The sequence below is a fragment of the Xyrauchen texanus genome, chromosome 12, assembly GCF_025860055.1.
Source record: "Xyrauchen texanus isolate HMW12.3.18 chromosome 12, RBS_HiC_50CHRs, whole genome shotgun sequence".
Lineage (NCBI taxonomy): Eukaryota > Metazoa > Chordata > Actinopteri > Cypriniformes > Catostomidae > Xyrauchen > Xyrauchen texanus.
The window spans coordinates 23,719,321-23,735,554 of NC_068287.1; positions in this window are offsets into that span (position 1 = coordinate 23,719,321).

Below are 16,234 nucleotides of genomic sequence, written 5' to 3' on the forward strand. Positions count from 1 at the left end.
GTTCTAGCACACCTCTCCTCATCAAGCCATATGATTTGAGGTATAATTTATGCCCACAGCACATATGGTTTATTGGTTTATGCCCACAGCACATACCAAATACTTATGGTTAAAGATTTGTTCCAAAAACCTAGCCTATGAGCAACAGACACAATAAAAGTCATGTTCAATGTCCTAAACTATCGACAAGTGTGTAACATAGATCAATATAAAATAGATATACAAAATCCTATCTGCGATTTATTACTCTTGCACTGACCTCAAATTGACATTTAAATGTATGCATTTGGCAGAAGCTTTTATCCAATGCGACTTAGTGCATTCAAGGTATACATTGTATCAGTTTATGTGTTCCCTGTGTTGTTAGCTCCATGCTTCACAAGTTGAGCTACAGTAAGTACTCCCAAATACCATATTCCTCTTCACCAAGCCCCCTTACAAGAGAGAGAGAGAGGGAGAGAGAAAGAGAGAGGGAGAGGGAGATTTCTTTTACACCAACCAGCTTTGTTTGTTTACTTCAAACAATTCCTTTGCATGAATGTCCACACTGAAGCAATTAAAAAGAAAAAAAGTATGCACATAAGCCCAAAATCAGTTACATGACTTTACAACACAAACCCCAGGCAGCTCCACATGACATTCAATACTTTGGATGACGCATAAAAGAACAAATTTTTTCCTCCATGACTCAGTAATGGCCAACAGGCAAGCGGCTGCTCTTCAGCTGAGGCTTCTGCTGAAACAGACTAAACAATCTGACTGACTGTCAACAACAATCAGAGCAGAGCACCAAACCCTAAACAGACATCGGCATTTACATACACACACCTTCAGTGCTAAAAGCATTTTGTCCTCTCAATACTGCTGTTAGATCAGCCAGGGATTCACCTGAGATCCTAATGTTTTAGACGAAAATATGTTTGGCAGTCTGATTATGCCACAGTAATTTTCACACTTACATGGGTAAATGTATTTAATGCTTTGTTATTAATGTGATAATGTTGACTAGAACGATAGGGTAGAGTAGGGCTAGTCATCACAAGGAAGTTCTATATCTCAATAACTGTAACGTTTTTAATGAAATGTCCAATTGCACAAAGGCATGTTTTCTCTAGGAGAGATTTTTTTTGATTGTTAGTTCTTGAAATCTAGTTTGAAACTGCCTGAAAATGTTATTAATTTTGTAAATTATATCCTCCAATTCCCATATCATCATATTAAATGTTTTACAATTCTTTGTATTTTGTACAATTCATGAACTGGAGTAAATAATTGTGACAACTAGCCCCAGTCTCCCCTATTCTAAAATCTAAGTTATTTATCAAATTTGAGTCAATAAATAGTAGGCATGTCATAAAATATCAATATATATCGGTTATTGATATTTTTGAGGCATCAATATATTCAAATTAGCCAACATTTAAATCAGAAGCCTAATTTGCATGCTTTCCTATTTACTCAATTGGGCTTCGGGTTAACGTTTGGTGTAATAGTGTTGGGAGACCACAAGGGGGTGATAGATTTACTGAAACAGGTCGCAAGGCACAGTTATCACAACACATGACTGGTATTTTAGTGATCCATACACAGGACACATACACAAAAAGTAACGAAGGTTTTAGTACTTCTTCAAGAATTAACAAAGTGACATTCATGAGTTTGCAGGTTAGTGAATGAAACGAGTTTAACTGCAAAAACAGAACGATTCAAATTATTATGCAATTTCAAAGTATGTAGATTTGAGGAGGTTTCATTCAAGCTTTCAAACCACAAAACAACATACTTATAACTGACAATACATTGTGTAGGCTATATGAAAGATTCATATGCATAATATATAATAAGAAATAACAAATAATCTTTAAAGAGTAAGAGTAAATAATCTTTGTCATTTGAAAATGATTTGGGTCAAATTTAATGGAAAACTATGCAAGTTACACTCCATGGTGCTGCAGATTTATGAACAGCCTCCAGAGACGATGAGCCCATGGTGTGGATGTACGGTCAAAGAAAATAATTTTTAGAATTTAAGAAACATATCATGTTGTCCGCCAGACATAAGTGCGCTACTCCCTTTAATTTACCCTGCTGCTCACAGTTTTGTTGAAAAACCTATTTTTGTTTCTTTTGCTGTAAAATCAATGCACATGGTACTGTCATTTTTCTATTTCATAAAACGCATCACACATTTATTTATTTTCCTAAGTGAAGTTTTTGAATCAATGAATGTAAAACCTGGTGTAGTACTTTTTGAAGTGCAAATTGTCCCTTCATTTACCTGTGCATTTGTCTTCTAGATTTTGGAAAATAATAATGTAACATTCTAAAATAATTTAATTACATTTTATGACTAAATATTAAGCTTAATATTTGGATATATTAACAGGCCTACCAACTCCATTGATAGAAAATAATTTTAGAGCTAAAAAAAACAATTGTTGTTGCAAAAAATTCCACTTTTTTGTGCTTCAGTTCTTGAACACAGTTTTCCCTTGGCACACCCAAAGCCTTGTTTCTGGCTATGGCTTTCCAATGATCCAAATATATCAATACAAGTTATTTAACGTGCCCTTTTCTCTGATAAACAGTGAAAATGAGAGAAATATATATTTAAGTTGCAATATGACTTTAGAGCAGTTCAAAGCCCCCACTAATTTACAAAGTTTTTACTTAACTACTTCGATGCTTTTTGGGAAACGCAGCATAGAGATTACTAACGTTCTACTTAATGCCTTGGGAAACCCAGCCATGGAAAAATAAGTGAAATGAGAGAAAAAAAAATCCAATTCGGGACTGGTCACCCTACTACATTATACGTAATGTCTCCCTACACAGCAATAAACTTTTCAAATAGATGGGTTATGTAATAACCTGGACAATGTATCGGCAATCTTTTTATACACTTTTTTTAAAAGCTTATGAATTCCACATTGTGTCACAGGCATTCCTTACTTTGGTTGCATAATGAGAGGGAGATAATATGAAGTTGCAATAAAAGTTGAGCAGCGGTGGTGCAAATCAAATATGTATCTATTTTCAACCCATGAGCAATTTTGAAAAACAAACTATCAAAACATGCTCAGCTGTTCTCTCTCTACCTGTAGCTTTGAATAGCACCAGTTTGAGGTTGTGCATCGGTTCTCTGCTGCTTTTCCAGCTAAATTTGAACCACTGAATTTGAGCGAAATAGAACGTGCTGAATTATACCTGTCGAAAAATCTAGATGGTATTTTGAAATGAACTGAATATTTTGGAAATTAACTTTGGAAAGTAAATATTTATTATTTAATTTTTAATAATGAAAATAGTTGTGAAATGTTTCCAAATGAAATATTCTGTGCTTAAAAATACAACCATGTTAAATTTCAGCCTCCCAAAATGCAAACACTGTAAATGCAACGCTTTAAAATGAAAGCACTGATAATACAATGCATTTTTTCTCTCGATTAGAGCAATTCAACATGCTTTTATGCTTCAAAGAATTAAGTCATGAATTTACCTCCATAAAAAGGCCATTTCAAACCATGACATTCTGTATTTCTCTCTCAGTGTAAAATTAACCCAGGTTATACAAAATGCAAAAAAAATAAAATAAAAATGCATTCACAATTATTAATTGTGATAATTCATAATAATTAGTATGAACGCTCATATTCTGTGTGAATTAATATGAGGATAATCATCCAATGAGCAAATACTTACCTACACACCTTCCATAAGAGATAATAAGCACTGGGTCTAGTAACACTCAAACTTTCCACTTACTGCATTACAGCTTCCTGCTAACTACAGGCACATGCTCTACACGAGCCTATTTTTTCTGTTCATTTTGACTGGATATTCCAACGACACAGGGAATATAGTAGAATGCTGCATATGTAACATATCTAAGCAAATTGTCAGAATACAGACTGCAATTGACAAGACCACAACATGCAATAAACCCAAAAACCAGAGAAGAAATCCTGCTAGATTAAACAAAAAGGCTTTTTTTGTCCATTTCTAAAGAGTCTACAATTGAGCAAGCCATCAGACATCGTGGTGCCCCAGCCTAACAGCAAAAACACGGTTACTGCGCCACACTTTCTGTTTCATGAGAGCACAACAATATTTACATGGGAGCTCTTCATACACACCATGTATAGCAATGACTTCACTGTAGTGAAGCACGAATGAATGTGAGTATCAGAGAACTTACCCAAGTGTTAGCTGCCACACATAAAAAGACACGCAGGCTGCAGACTCCGCTCTAGTGACATACACATGCACACACTGACACAGGCACTCTGTGCATTTAAAATAAATCTGCCTTCCAACAGGTAATGGGAACTGTAGAGGGAAATAGCAGATAAAAGAAGGATCTCCCCAACCATTTCAATTCCGTGTCTCTCTCCCTCTCCCTGTTTTTTTATTTATTCATCAGGAGAGAGCATCACATGTGGTGCAGAACAGCCACTTGAATCTGGGAGTACCTGGGGAATAGAGGGAGTCCAAGAAAAATACTTTCTTACTGTGATAAGTTTAGAGATATAAGAGAGAAATACATTGGAAAAAATGCATATTCCACAATTTCCTCAACTGTCTGCAGGAGATCTAATGCAGGTGTTACTGGGCGAGAACAGTAATGCATCTAGCACAGCCAAATTTATATTTGAACTGCACGTCCTCAGAAACCAACCACTGCTCTGATCTCATACTCACTGGTTCATTCATTGTACGTACAGTGTAGACTTAATGTCCACTTATATTTTGCTGAAAGTTTGTTTATTTATTTTATTCTATTCTATTCTATTTTATTTTATATTTACGTTGGCTTGGGAAAACCAACCTAATGATCTACTATTTAAACTTATAATAATAATAATAATAATAATAATTAGAATAATCAGAATTTCATATAGACGTGGGTGGACTTATTTCATATGGAGTAGCAAGCCATTTTGGAGCATTGCATGAGACATTTTTTTTTCATACTATGACAAGATACTGAAATTTGTGGGATCATATCTCCCAATCAGAATGTCGTAGAGACATGGGGATGGGCTAATTTCACTCTGGCTACTACTCAGTCTTGAAGAATCATCTTGAAAATGGTGTAGCCACACACTAGCAACCATTTAGAGCACCCTAGCAACCAGCCCTATTGACTTCCATTACAAATGGCTGAGAGTGATATCTTTGATCAAAATGTCCTAGAGACATGAGAGTAGGCTTGTTTCACTTAGGTGAGCAATCAGTATTCATCATGGAAACTACTTAGTCATGCCCTAGCAACCATTTAGAGCACCCTAGCAACCAAACACTATTGACTTCCATTCAAAATCGTTTAGATCCGTATCTCTGCACCACAACATTGTAGAATATTCCTGTTCGGCTCGTTTGACTCAGTCTAGCAAGGAGCCTTTTAAGTATCACTTAAAAGCAACCAGATGGGGTTACCCTAGCAACCAAGTAACAAAATACATATCTCTGCACCAGAACATCTTAGACATTTCTGGGTTGGCTCATTTGACTTACACTGGCAAGGAGCATTTTGAGTATCACCCTGGTAACTGCCGAGCAACAAGATGGAACACCCTAGAAACCATGGAACAACACCAATATATTTGCACCAGAACATCCTACTGTCATAGGGTGGCCTCTTTTAACTTGGGGCAGATGGTGGGACATCGTGGTGACAAATTTTGCCATGGCAAGCACCACTCGTATTTTCTTGAGGAAATTTACCTATGTAGTCAATGGTGCTTGCGAAGCAAAGCATCACTATTATAATCTCACATATTTATTATTATTATTAGTGTGCTTTCGGAGCAAAGAATCACTATTATAATCTCACATACTTATTATTATTATGATTATTATTATTGTTAGCGGTCCTTGCGAAGCAAAGCATCACTATTATAATCTTACATAATAATAATAATAATAATTATTATTATTATTATTAACACATGATAGCAACACCTACAGAAGTGCTAAACATGTTAGAAACATGCTAGCATCATGCTAATACATGGTAGCAATGCCTAGAAAAGTGCTAAAACTTGCTAGAAAAATGATAGCTTCATGCTAATGCACACTAGCAACGAATGGTTAAGTGCTAGAACATGCTAGCAAATGCTAGCATCATGATAACACATGCTAATAATGCCTAGCGAAGTGCTAAAACATGCTAGCAACGCATAGGTCAGTGTTAAAACATACTAGCAACATGCTAAAACCTGTTAGCAATGCCCAGCTAAGCATTCTATCAATAAACTTTCAGACTAGGCATTTTAAAGCCAACCTAAGGTTTGTCCACAAACTTCTATATCTATATATTGCTAATATTTTTACTAACACAACTGGCACCTTATTTGTATTATTACTATATTATATATTGTATATTGAAATTAGTATTTTTTATTAACACAACTTGCACCCTATTTCATTTTATTATAGTGTTTTATATTGTATATTTCAATTATTATTTTTTATTCTAACAACTGGAAATTCTTTTTCATTACTACTGTATTTTATGTGGTAAATTGCAATTATTATTTGTATTAACACAACTGGTGACCTATTTTATTTGATTACAGTATTTTATATTGTATATTGCAATTATTATTTTCTATTATCACAAATAGCACCATATTTTTAGTATTACTGTATTTTATATTGTATATTGCAATTGTTATTTTATGAATGCATCTGGCACCTTATTTTTATTATTATAGTATTTTATATGATATATTATAATTTCTGACTTGACCCTCCTTTTCTTCAAAAGAAAAGTAAGAATCTGGGTTACAGTGAGGCACTTACAATGGAAGTGAATGGAAACAGTCCATAAACATTAAAATACTCACTGTTTCAAAAGTATAGCCACAAGACATAAAGGCTATGCGTGAAAACATGATTTTAGGGTGATAAAATAGCTTACTAACCATTTCTGTGTAAAGTTATAGCCAATTTTACAGCTTTGTTGCCATGACGATGTAATGCCAACAAACCCTAAAAGTAACGTGTAGGTGCAGGACACATTTATTCACAAAGTCAGTGAGGCACTTATTTATTCACAAAGTCAGTAATGCACCACTGTGCAGAGTAGAGAGTATTGTGTTCGTCTGTGGAGTGTGTGCATCATGGAAGTAAGGAGAAACTTGGCATGATCCTTTATATTCTGGGAGAAGATCAGAATATCATCTAAATAAAGGAACACGAATCGATTGACCATTCACGAGCCCCTGGAAGACAGCAGGAGTGTTGACCAATCCGAAAGGCATAACCAAATATTCAAAGTCCCCCTCCGACTGTTAAATGCTGTATTCCATTCATTCCCCTCCCTAATTCAGAGAAGGTGATAAGCATTGTGTAGGTCCAACTTCGTAAAGTCAAATGCCTCCTGCAATAGTTTGAAGGCTGAGGACGTCAACAGCAAAGGATGATTCTTTACAGTGATGTCATTCAGCCCCCGATAATCTATACAGGGTCTAAGCGAGCCATCCTTCTTCACCACAAAGAAGAACCCTGCCCCTACTGGTGAGGAGGACGGGCGAATGAGACCTGCTGCCAGAGAATCATTGATGTACCTGTTCATGACCTCCCTCTCAGGAGTCAAGAGCGAATACAGCCATCTCTGAGGTGGAAAAGTACCAGGGAGCAATTCGATAGAACAGTCCTACGGGTGATGAAGAGGAAGGGTCACGGCGTAGGACTTGCTGAACACCGCCCTCAGATCAATGCATGTTGACGGCACTCTGGATAAGTCCGCTGGTTCATCCTGCAATGAAACACAAGACTGGACAGGGGAAACAGCATGTTAAAGGGCACCTATTATGGCATTTAAAATGTTCCTAATATTGTTTTGGGAGTCCCCAACAACAGTTTTACATGCATGCAATGACAAAAAACACTTTTGTTGTCTTATAATATGCATTTATGTTTACCTGATTTGCTCACAGACTCCCAAATGATTCGTTCAACGACTCATTTTTCCAAACCCCTCCTTTGCGTGATGCTAATCTGCTGTGATTGGTCAGATGACCCAGTCAGTTGTGATTGGTATACTCTGTGCAGAGATTTTCGGAAACGGAACGCCCATCACCGCTTTGTAGTAAAAAAATCATAATCAGAGAAGGAATTTGAGTTGATTTATGTTAGCGATCATAGCCCAAAGTTCGGTGGTAAACACCCAATCAGTTATTGTTTGCGTTAGCCCAACGCATAAACATATTGGTAAAGCACTGCATTACTACAAGTTATTGCTCTATTCTTTATGACAACTCCAATAACATCGACAAACATTTCACGTATTTCCAAAAAATTGACATTGGAGACCTAGAAGCTGCGCTGAGCGTAACTTACACAACACACACAAATACTTATTAAGCATGCTAAAAAACACAAAAAAGCAACAATTATTAATAATACTTACAGGTTGTGATTCGGAGGAGGAAGCTGATCCAAATAAACTTGGTACTGAACATTCCTTCAGTATCAACCGGCTCGCGAATCCACACTTGAAAGCATTCATGTTCGTAAAGCAATCGTCATTAAAATGACGCGAACACAGCACAAGGTTCAGGCTATACTTGTGTGGTATAGTTGTAAATATAAACTCTAGCCACTGATTCTTCACATGCTCGTCCCTGGGCAGTGAAAAAAAGGTCGTTTTTGATATGCACTTCAAAACACAGCGTCTTGTTGTTGACATGACGTTTTCAAGTTTTCCCTGGTGTCTGCGCACGCAATGAGTGGGCGCGGCCAATTTGATAATTTTTCGTCTTGACGTCACAACGAAAAGGAAAATGACTCGTTGGAAAAACGATTCATTACATTGACTCAGAGTCGACTCCTACTTTTGAGAGACAATAACTTTTTTTACGGTGAACTTTCATATATAAAACTTTGCAGGATGTTTTTGTTCACTTAAATCTATGTTACACACTACATGAAAGGTAATTTTCAAAATTCCATAATAGGTGCCCTTTAAGCCTGTTAAGTTAAAACAATGTGACAGACAATAAGGACTCAAAGCAAGAACAGTGTTGGTTGGCCAATCGATGTGTGGGCTGTGCATTACCAACCAAGGATGCCCCAACACTACCAGAGCTGATGGATATGGGAAAAGGAGGAATTACAACTCTTTCATATGATTCATGAAGATGAACATGACCGGCTTAGAGGAATGAGTGATGATGGACAGTGGTTTTCCACTCAGGGTATGGGCGTTGATAGGTTCATCCCGCCGAAATGTAGGAAGTCGCCATATGGATGGTAATTCAAGATCCATAAAGTTACCCTACCCTCAGCGCCAGAGTCAACAATATGACCGATCCAAATTGCAGTCGAGCCGGAAGAAGTGTCTGAAGTCCAGGGGATTTATTCAAAGGTGTTGCGCTCACCAGTAACCACTCTCCTACCGACAAGTGATGCCTTTTAAAGGACAGGCGGCAGCAAGACGCTGGATAGAATGACCCAGGAGCAGAAGTAACAGTTCCCAAATATTTATTCTCAAAATCAGTAATACACCACCATGTAGAGTAGAGAGTAGTGTATTTGTCAGTGTAGTGTGTGCATCGTGAAAGTCAGGAGAAACTTGGCAGAAAGTGTAGATCCCCAGCACACGGGAATAGACTGGAATTCCTATGTGGATTACCAGGCTGAACTCAGCAAAGACTGGAAGACAAACCACAACCCGAACAACGTGGCAACCAACAGAGTGACAAGACGGGACCATCTAAACAAGGAGGGCTTAGTATAACAATCTGACAAAGAAACATAGAAAAATGAGGGCAGTAGGGAGTGAAATCAGGCTGGAACAGGTGTTGCTCGACAAGCTAATCAGTGGCATGATCGCAGCCGCCCTGTTAACAATGAACGTTCCCATGGAAACACCGATTAAGCCTGTCGAGCGCGCCTGCAAAACACCGTCAATTTAAACAACTTTACAGATCAAATAATAAATGGTTTTTAACAGAATAATGTAAGTGCTTTTATAAAATAATAAGCTTCACATTTCTGCTTTAAACCTTCCAAAAATTGGCCCCATTCACTTCCATTGTAAGTACCTCACTGTAACCTACATTTTTGCTTTTTTAAAAGAAAAGGAGGGATGAGTTGAGTTTTTGTGGTAATCAACATTATGCCACAAATCCTGTCAATTGAGCTTATCTTGAGTTGAACCTGGAATTTTCCATTAACACAACTGGTACCTTATATTTATAATTACTGTATTTTATATTGTATATTGCAATAATATTTTTTTTATGAACACAGCTGACACCTCTTTTTTTATTATTGTCATAATTTATATCGTATATTCCAATAATTATTTTTTATCAACAAAACCAGGATTATCATTATTATTTCCCCCTTTTCTGTTTCTGTTCTTTGTGTGGTGTATTGATACTTTGCCAATACTTTATGCAAACAATCATGCCAATAAAGTACTTTGAAATTGAAAACTGACAGACAGGAACAGAGAGACAGAGTAAAATAGGGGAACACCAGGAGGCACAATCTCTTCTTAGTTCCTATGCAATTTTATGAGCCTCCCAGAGCAAAGAAGTGCAGGTGGCATCACGCATGAAAATCACAATGAAAGAAGTAACATAAAAAGAGTGCTGGAGAAGGAGAAAGAACCCCGGCGTGAGAGAGTAAGAACACTGCAGAAATGCCAGAGTTTTAATGAATATTTATCAGTTGAGCGGTCTTGTTTTTTTTTTTTTTCTTCTTGGAGTGGAGCCTAATTCATTTGAATGCTTGCCTTTGTTAATAGCTAAATCAGCAGGGCCGTTTGCCACTCCTAAGCTTTTGCAGAGAGCACACTACACTGTATCACACATGCATACACTGGATACCTTGCAAGCCGACACACTTGTCCCTTTACCAGCTCTCTCTCTCATTCAGGGTGAGAGGCACACAAAAACCCCATTGTGTTTATGCAGAGAGCTTACTGTCATAAATCCAGCTAACAGCTCTCACCCTATCCTCTTCCCAAACACTCACCATTACCCAACCTTGTGTCCCTAAAAAGAATCAGCCCTAATGAACTTTAGCAGATATGAATGTAACAGAATCTGTATTTAAACACACATACAGGTTCTCAACCTGCAGTTAGAGACAGTGGCTGATGCTGCCTGAGATCATGTCATGTTCTCTGTTGTCTTTTGTTATTGTGCTTTTATGTTGAAGTTTAGTGTAGTTCCTGTTTCCTGTTTGGTTTTGTAGTCCTTTGTAGTTTCATTTTATGATTGGTTTTCCCCTGATTAGTTCTCATTCCCTGATTGTTTCCCCAGGTGTTCCTTATTCCCTTGTTTGTTCCTTTTGTGTATTTAAGCCCTTCGTTTTCTTGTTTGCTTTGTTAGTTCTTGCATGTGTTGATATGCTTTGTGCCAGGTTTCCTGTGGTTTTCTTTGTTCTCTTTATGTTTTTAAATAAACAGCTGCACTTAGATCCTCATTCTCTGCCTGCTTCGTCACAGAAGAACTAACCCCGCCCCAGAGCCAGCGCAGGTTTTGTGAGATTGTCCTAAGGAGTTTTTAGGAGAGCATGGCATGTCCCTTGACCAACAGTACCACTGTTAGCATTGCGAAATAAAATGTAGTGGAACGTTAAGCTTGCAAAAAAAATTAAATGCTTCAGAACATCAGAACCAGCTTTGAAACACACACACACACACTCTGTCTCGTTCCTTCACAAAGCTCATTGAAATTCTGTGCACAGCTCTGGACAAAGGCAGGGCCAAGCAGCAGTGGTGGCATACAGGAGATGCAATCAGTCCTCAGCACTGCAGCCACTGTTCAGCAACAGATACAGACAGACAAACAGCCAGAGGCAACAGCTACAATAATGCCAAAGCAACCAGTCTCATAATAGTGCTTTGTGGCCTGGTTTGAACCTGGTTTGTACAGAAAAAAATACTCCAATACAGCACTAAGTTAATGGCACATCACCAGTCATTACACAGCCAAGTCAAAGCAATTCCCTGATGAACTGTGTTATTCTATAGCTAAAAGTGTTAAAGGTAAAAGCAGTTCAAATATTTACATTTGTGTGTAATAGTCTGGAATTCTTTATGTTGAATGATTAACTCAAACTCTCTCTCTATGTCCTGTGCTTACACATATCAGGCAGAAGAGGTCGCCTTAACAGTGATTTCTGTATTGTTCAGAACATTAGGTACACCTAGACTTGCTATTGCTTATTGGGTATCTGATATGGGAAGATATGGTGCGTCAAGCCATGGTATTAGTAATCTGTGGCATGACATGCCATACTTTATCAAAAACTAATTTAAACAGCATTCTTGGTTCTAATTCTTGTGTAATTAGGCTATACAAATTATAGGCCTACATTTTCATGAGCAGGGGGAGACTTAGCATTAGGCAAAGGTGGGCAACCGCCTAGTGCCCCCAAAAGCTGAGGGCCCCTTAAAAATACAAATTATATTCTTTATTATTATTAATGCAAAATAACATGCTGATCAATGCAAGCATCCTGCACAGATCAAGCCTTAATGGAATATTCAAAGGTTTTACAGAACTACACAAGTTCTTGGAGGTAACATTTCGAGTGCTCCAACTTGAGCCCATGGATATGGACGCGCTTTCAGATTTGAGGTAATGTACTGGTCACACGGCCATGCTTTAGACCAGCAAACCACAATTTAATATATTGCAGGTAAAAAAAAAAAAAAGCGGCAGCATCTGTGAGGTGATAACTTAAAATGTGAGGTATTTTTTTTTTTTTTGCCCTAAAAGTCTGTGAATGTCTGGATGCTTTACTTCTAGGGGATGAGTTTTCGTAGTGGTGAGCTTGTGACTTGGAAACACTGGAGTCAGCATGTTTCTGAGATTAGGATAAACACCACAGTGGGATGAGTTCTTCTAATACCCTATTCAGATTAGTGGTCTATTTATAAAGCACCACAGTGAATATGTTAATAAAAGCATGTATTTAAAATCAAAGTATTCATGTTTTTTTTTTTTATTATTACAAACCGGGAATAAGAAACTAGGCCTACATACAGTACCGCCGCTCCCTATAAGCAGTCTGCATAGGGCACCGACTCCGTAGGGGGGCACCATCTTACTCTAGGAGGTCACCAGAAAGTCCACCGGCTGCCCTTATTCGCATGCTATACGTTATTCAAGGACCAGAAGTAGTTACGGAAGACAGATGTTCGCTTCACGCTCATATCACACATAATTTTTTTACATGATATATGTTAAAGTTCAATCATGTTATGTCGTGAAAGTGAGTACATCATATATGTTCAGGACAGGTATATGTTAAGGACTTCGTATGAAAAGTTAAAGTGCCAGGCCAGTTTATCTATCTATGAATGAACAGTAAAAGTACTGACTAGGATAGCGAAAATCTCACATATAAAAGTATTTTTTTTATCAGATTTATTGTTTTGGAAAATATTACTTTTTAATCGGAACTGTTAATATTTTTTTAAATAATATACTTCAGTTGTTTTGCAATCTTTCAGTTTATGAACAGCTTACTCATCTCACAGTAAAGTGCAATGCAATACAATAATAAGTTAATCCAATGTTATAATTATATGTCCTATGCAATGTGCACAGTACACAAAACATAATATTCAAAACATTCTGCTTTGTCAAATAATATTAAGCTTGCAGAAATTATTCCAAATATGTGCTTAAAAATACCTTCATTAATTGTTTACTTTATTTCATATAAAACACAAATATCTTATGGTGAAAAATAATTAGCTGAAACCAGTATAGCACTTAAGAATACCTGTCCTGAAGCAACAGTTGTGGGATGTAGCACAGAATATCCATTTCCTAAATCAATTCTAAATAAATTGCCAGGCATCTTTGCTCTTGTGATGGTTATATTGAAAATGTAATGAGGTACAGAAAAGAGTTACTGCCAGTATGTGCAATGCTGGAAGTGTTTTACAGGCCAAACATATGGAGGCTAGCAGACTGCCACTGGCACAGTATCTATGCATTTGTGCCAGGTCAGGGAGAGCCCTGCAAAGCTCTACTGCCAGACCAGACAGTCATTAAGAAGCTGTGAGTCAACAGATCTTTAGAAAACCATGCTCTGATATAGAGGCGCGTGCTACAAATTGGCTTTGTCAAGGGCAGCAGTGCTGGTCCAGCATATCTGCTAGGGGTTTCCTGAGCTTTCAGTATGACTTTGTTCGGAATGCATAATACTAATTTGCATACTGAATACTGAGCATACACTGCTTACATTTTTTAACTAAGTGAAACAGTAGGTATTATTCCATGATAAATGTTTTAAACCATAGACTAGTAGTCTACATTGTTGTCATATGATCAGTAAGTGGCATTTAGTTATCATTGTGGAAATAAAAATGGTTATTTTGCATTTTAAATCAAATATTGTGGAGTGGTGGTGGCGTAGTGGACTAAAGCACATCACTGGTAATCAGAAGGTTGCTGGTTCGACCACCACCACTGTGTCCTTGAGCAAGACACTTAATCCAAGTTGCTCCGGGGGAATTGTCCCTGTAATAAGTGCACTGTAAGTCGCTTTGGATAAAAGCGTCTGCCAAATGCATAAATGTAAATGTAAATGAAAATGTTGTGTTCAGATGCCTGAACATTTGGCAGTTCACTCAAATAATCAAGAAAGAGATGGAAATGAAAGGTCAAGCTGATTCCATTGTATTTTGGAATACACTATTCCATGCAGTAATCTCATTCGGGTATCCTATACATAAATACGGAAAAATCATAAACTGTTCACATTATACATCCTATATTATGCAAAAAAAGTAAGAGCTGTATGGTAGTATGCTATTCCGAACATAGCCAATGTCAAGGAAAGGAGAACACAGAGAGAGTCTGCCGATCACATGACTCCATGACAAGACAAAGGTTTGTTAAGGGCATGTCAAACCTGGACACATGCCAGCCATTTAAGACAGTGAGGAACATCAACAGATCTAAGGAGCTGAATTGCTGGAGGATGGTGGGAGAGCATATAACATAATACATGAATGGAGACAAAGGATGCAGGTATCTGACCGGCAAAGGCACAAATACAGATACAGGTAAATAAATCAATCGCACAATGAATGGAAACACATGAGACTCAATGTGACACAATGTGAGCTAAGCAACACTTGCCCACAAACAAACCTCCATGCATCTAGTCTCCATATTTGAGGCTGTCTTGACAATACACCCCACACCCCTAAAATAAGACAGATCTGCATATGCTTCATTTTAATTACTTGGCATGGAGCCTGGACACAATACCAGACAAGATTTGTACAAAGGTGGGTGAAAACATGGATGAGTGTGAAATCAGAGCCAATGAAGTGCTGTAGAATAAAAGAGAAAGAGTCATTCCAATGAAATGAACAAAATATACAAAGCATTATGAATCCTGTATAGCTATGTTGGTAACACATTACCATCAGGTTCCATTTGTTTAAGATTAGTTCATGAATAGGTATCATGAACAAACAATTAACAATATATTTTTTTTTACATCATTTGTTATTATTTCTTAATGTTAGTTAATAAAAATACAATTGTTCATTGTTCATAGTGCATTTACTACTATGTTAACAAATAAAACCTTTGATTTTACAAATGTATTATATGTTTAAATTAACATTAACTAAGATGCATAAATGCTGTAGAAGTCTTGTTCATTGTTAGTTCATGTTAACTAATGTTAACAAATAGGAAGCTTATTGTCAAGTGTTACCACTATATTTACTAAAGCAGGAGAGATGCTACGGAGGCTTTGAAACAAAACAATGTCAACAAGAGAGGACTCTACCTATAGTGAACATCAGCGAGCTCTACCATAGACATGGGATGTACAGCTCCGCAACCTCAGTTTCATCTATTTATTACGCTTTTTTTTATAATTCTGTATGATGGAGTATGTTGGAGGAATGGGAAAGGGTCCGAAGAAAACATGAATCATAAAATACGATTTTTTGTTTGTTTGTTTTTTGGAAAATTTCTTTGTAAACAAGTGAGAAGACACCAAAATTGAAGTGGACAGACTAGATCAGCAAGCAAAGGTAAGAAGCATTTAAGATGAATTCAATTTTATATGTAAATCTCTCATATTTAGCACCAACATAATCCTTTTAAACATTATCTGTGAAAACCACAATGATACAAAATTCAACTTAGTGAATGGCTTTTACTTCATAAGTCTCTTCGTTTAATCATTATTAAAAAAATCATTAGGCCAGTGAGCCTCAGGCACA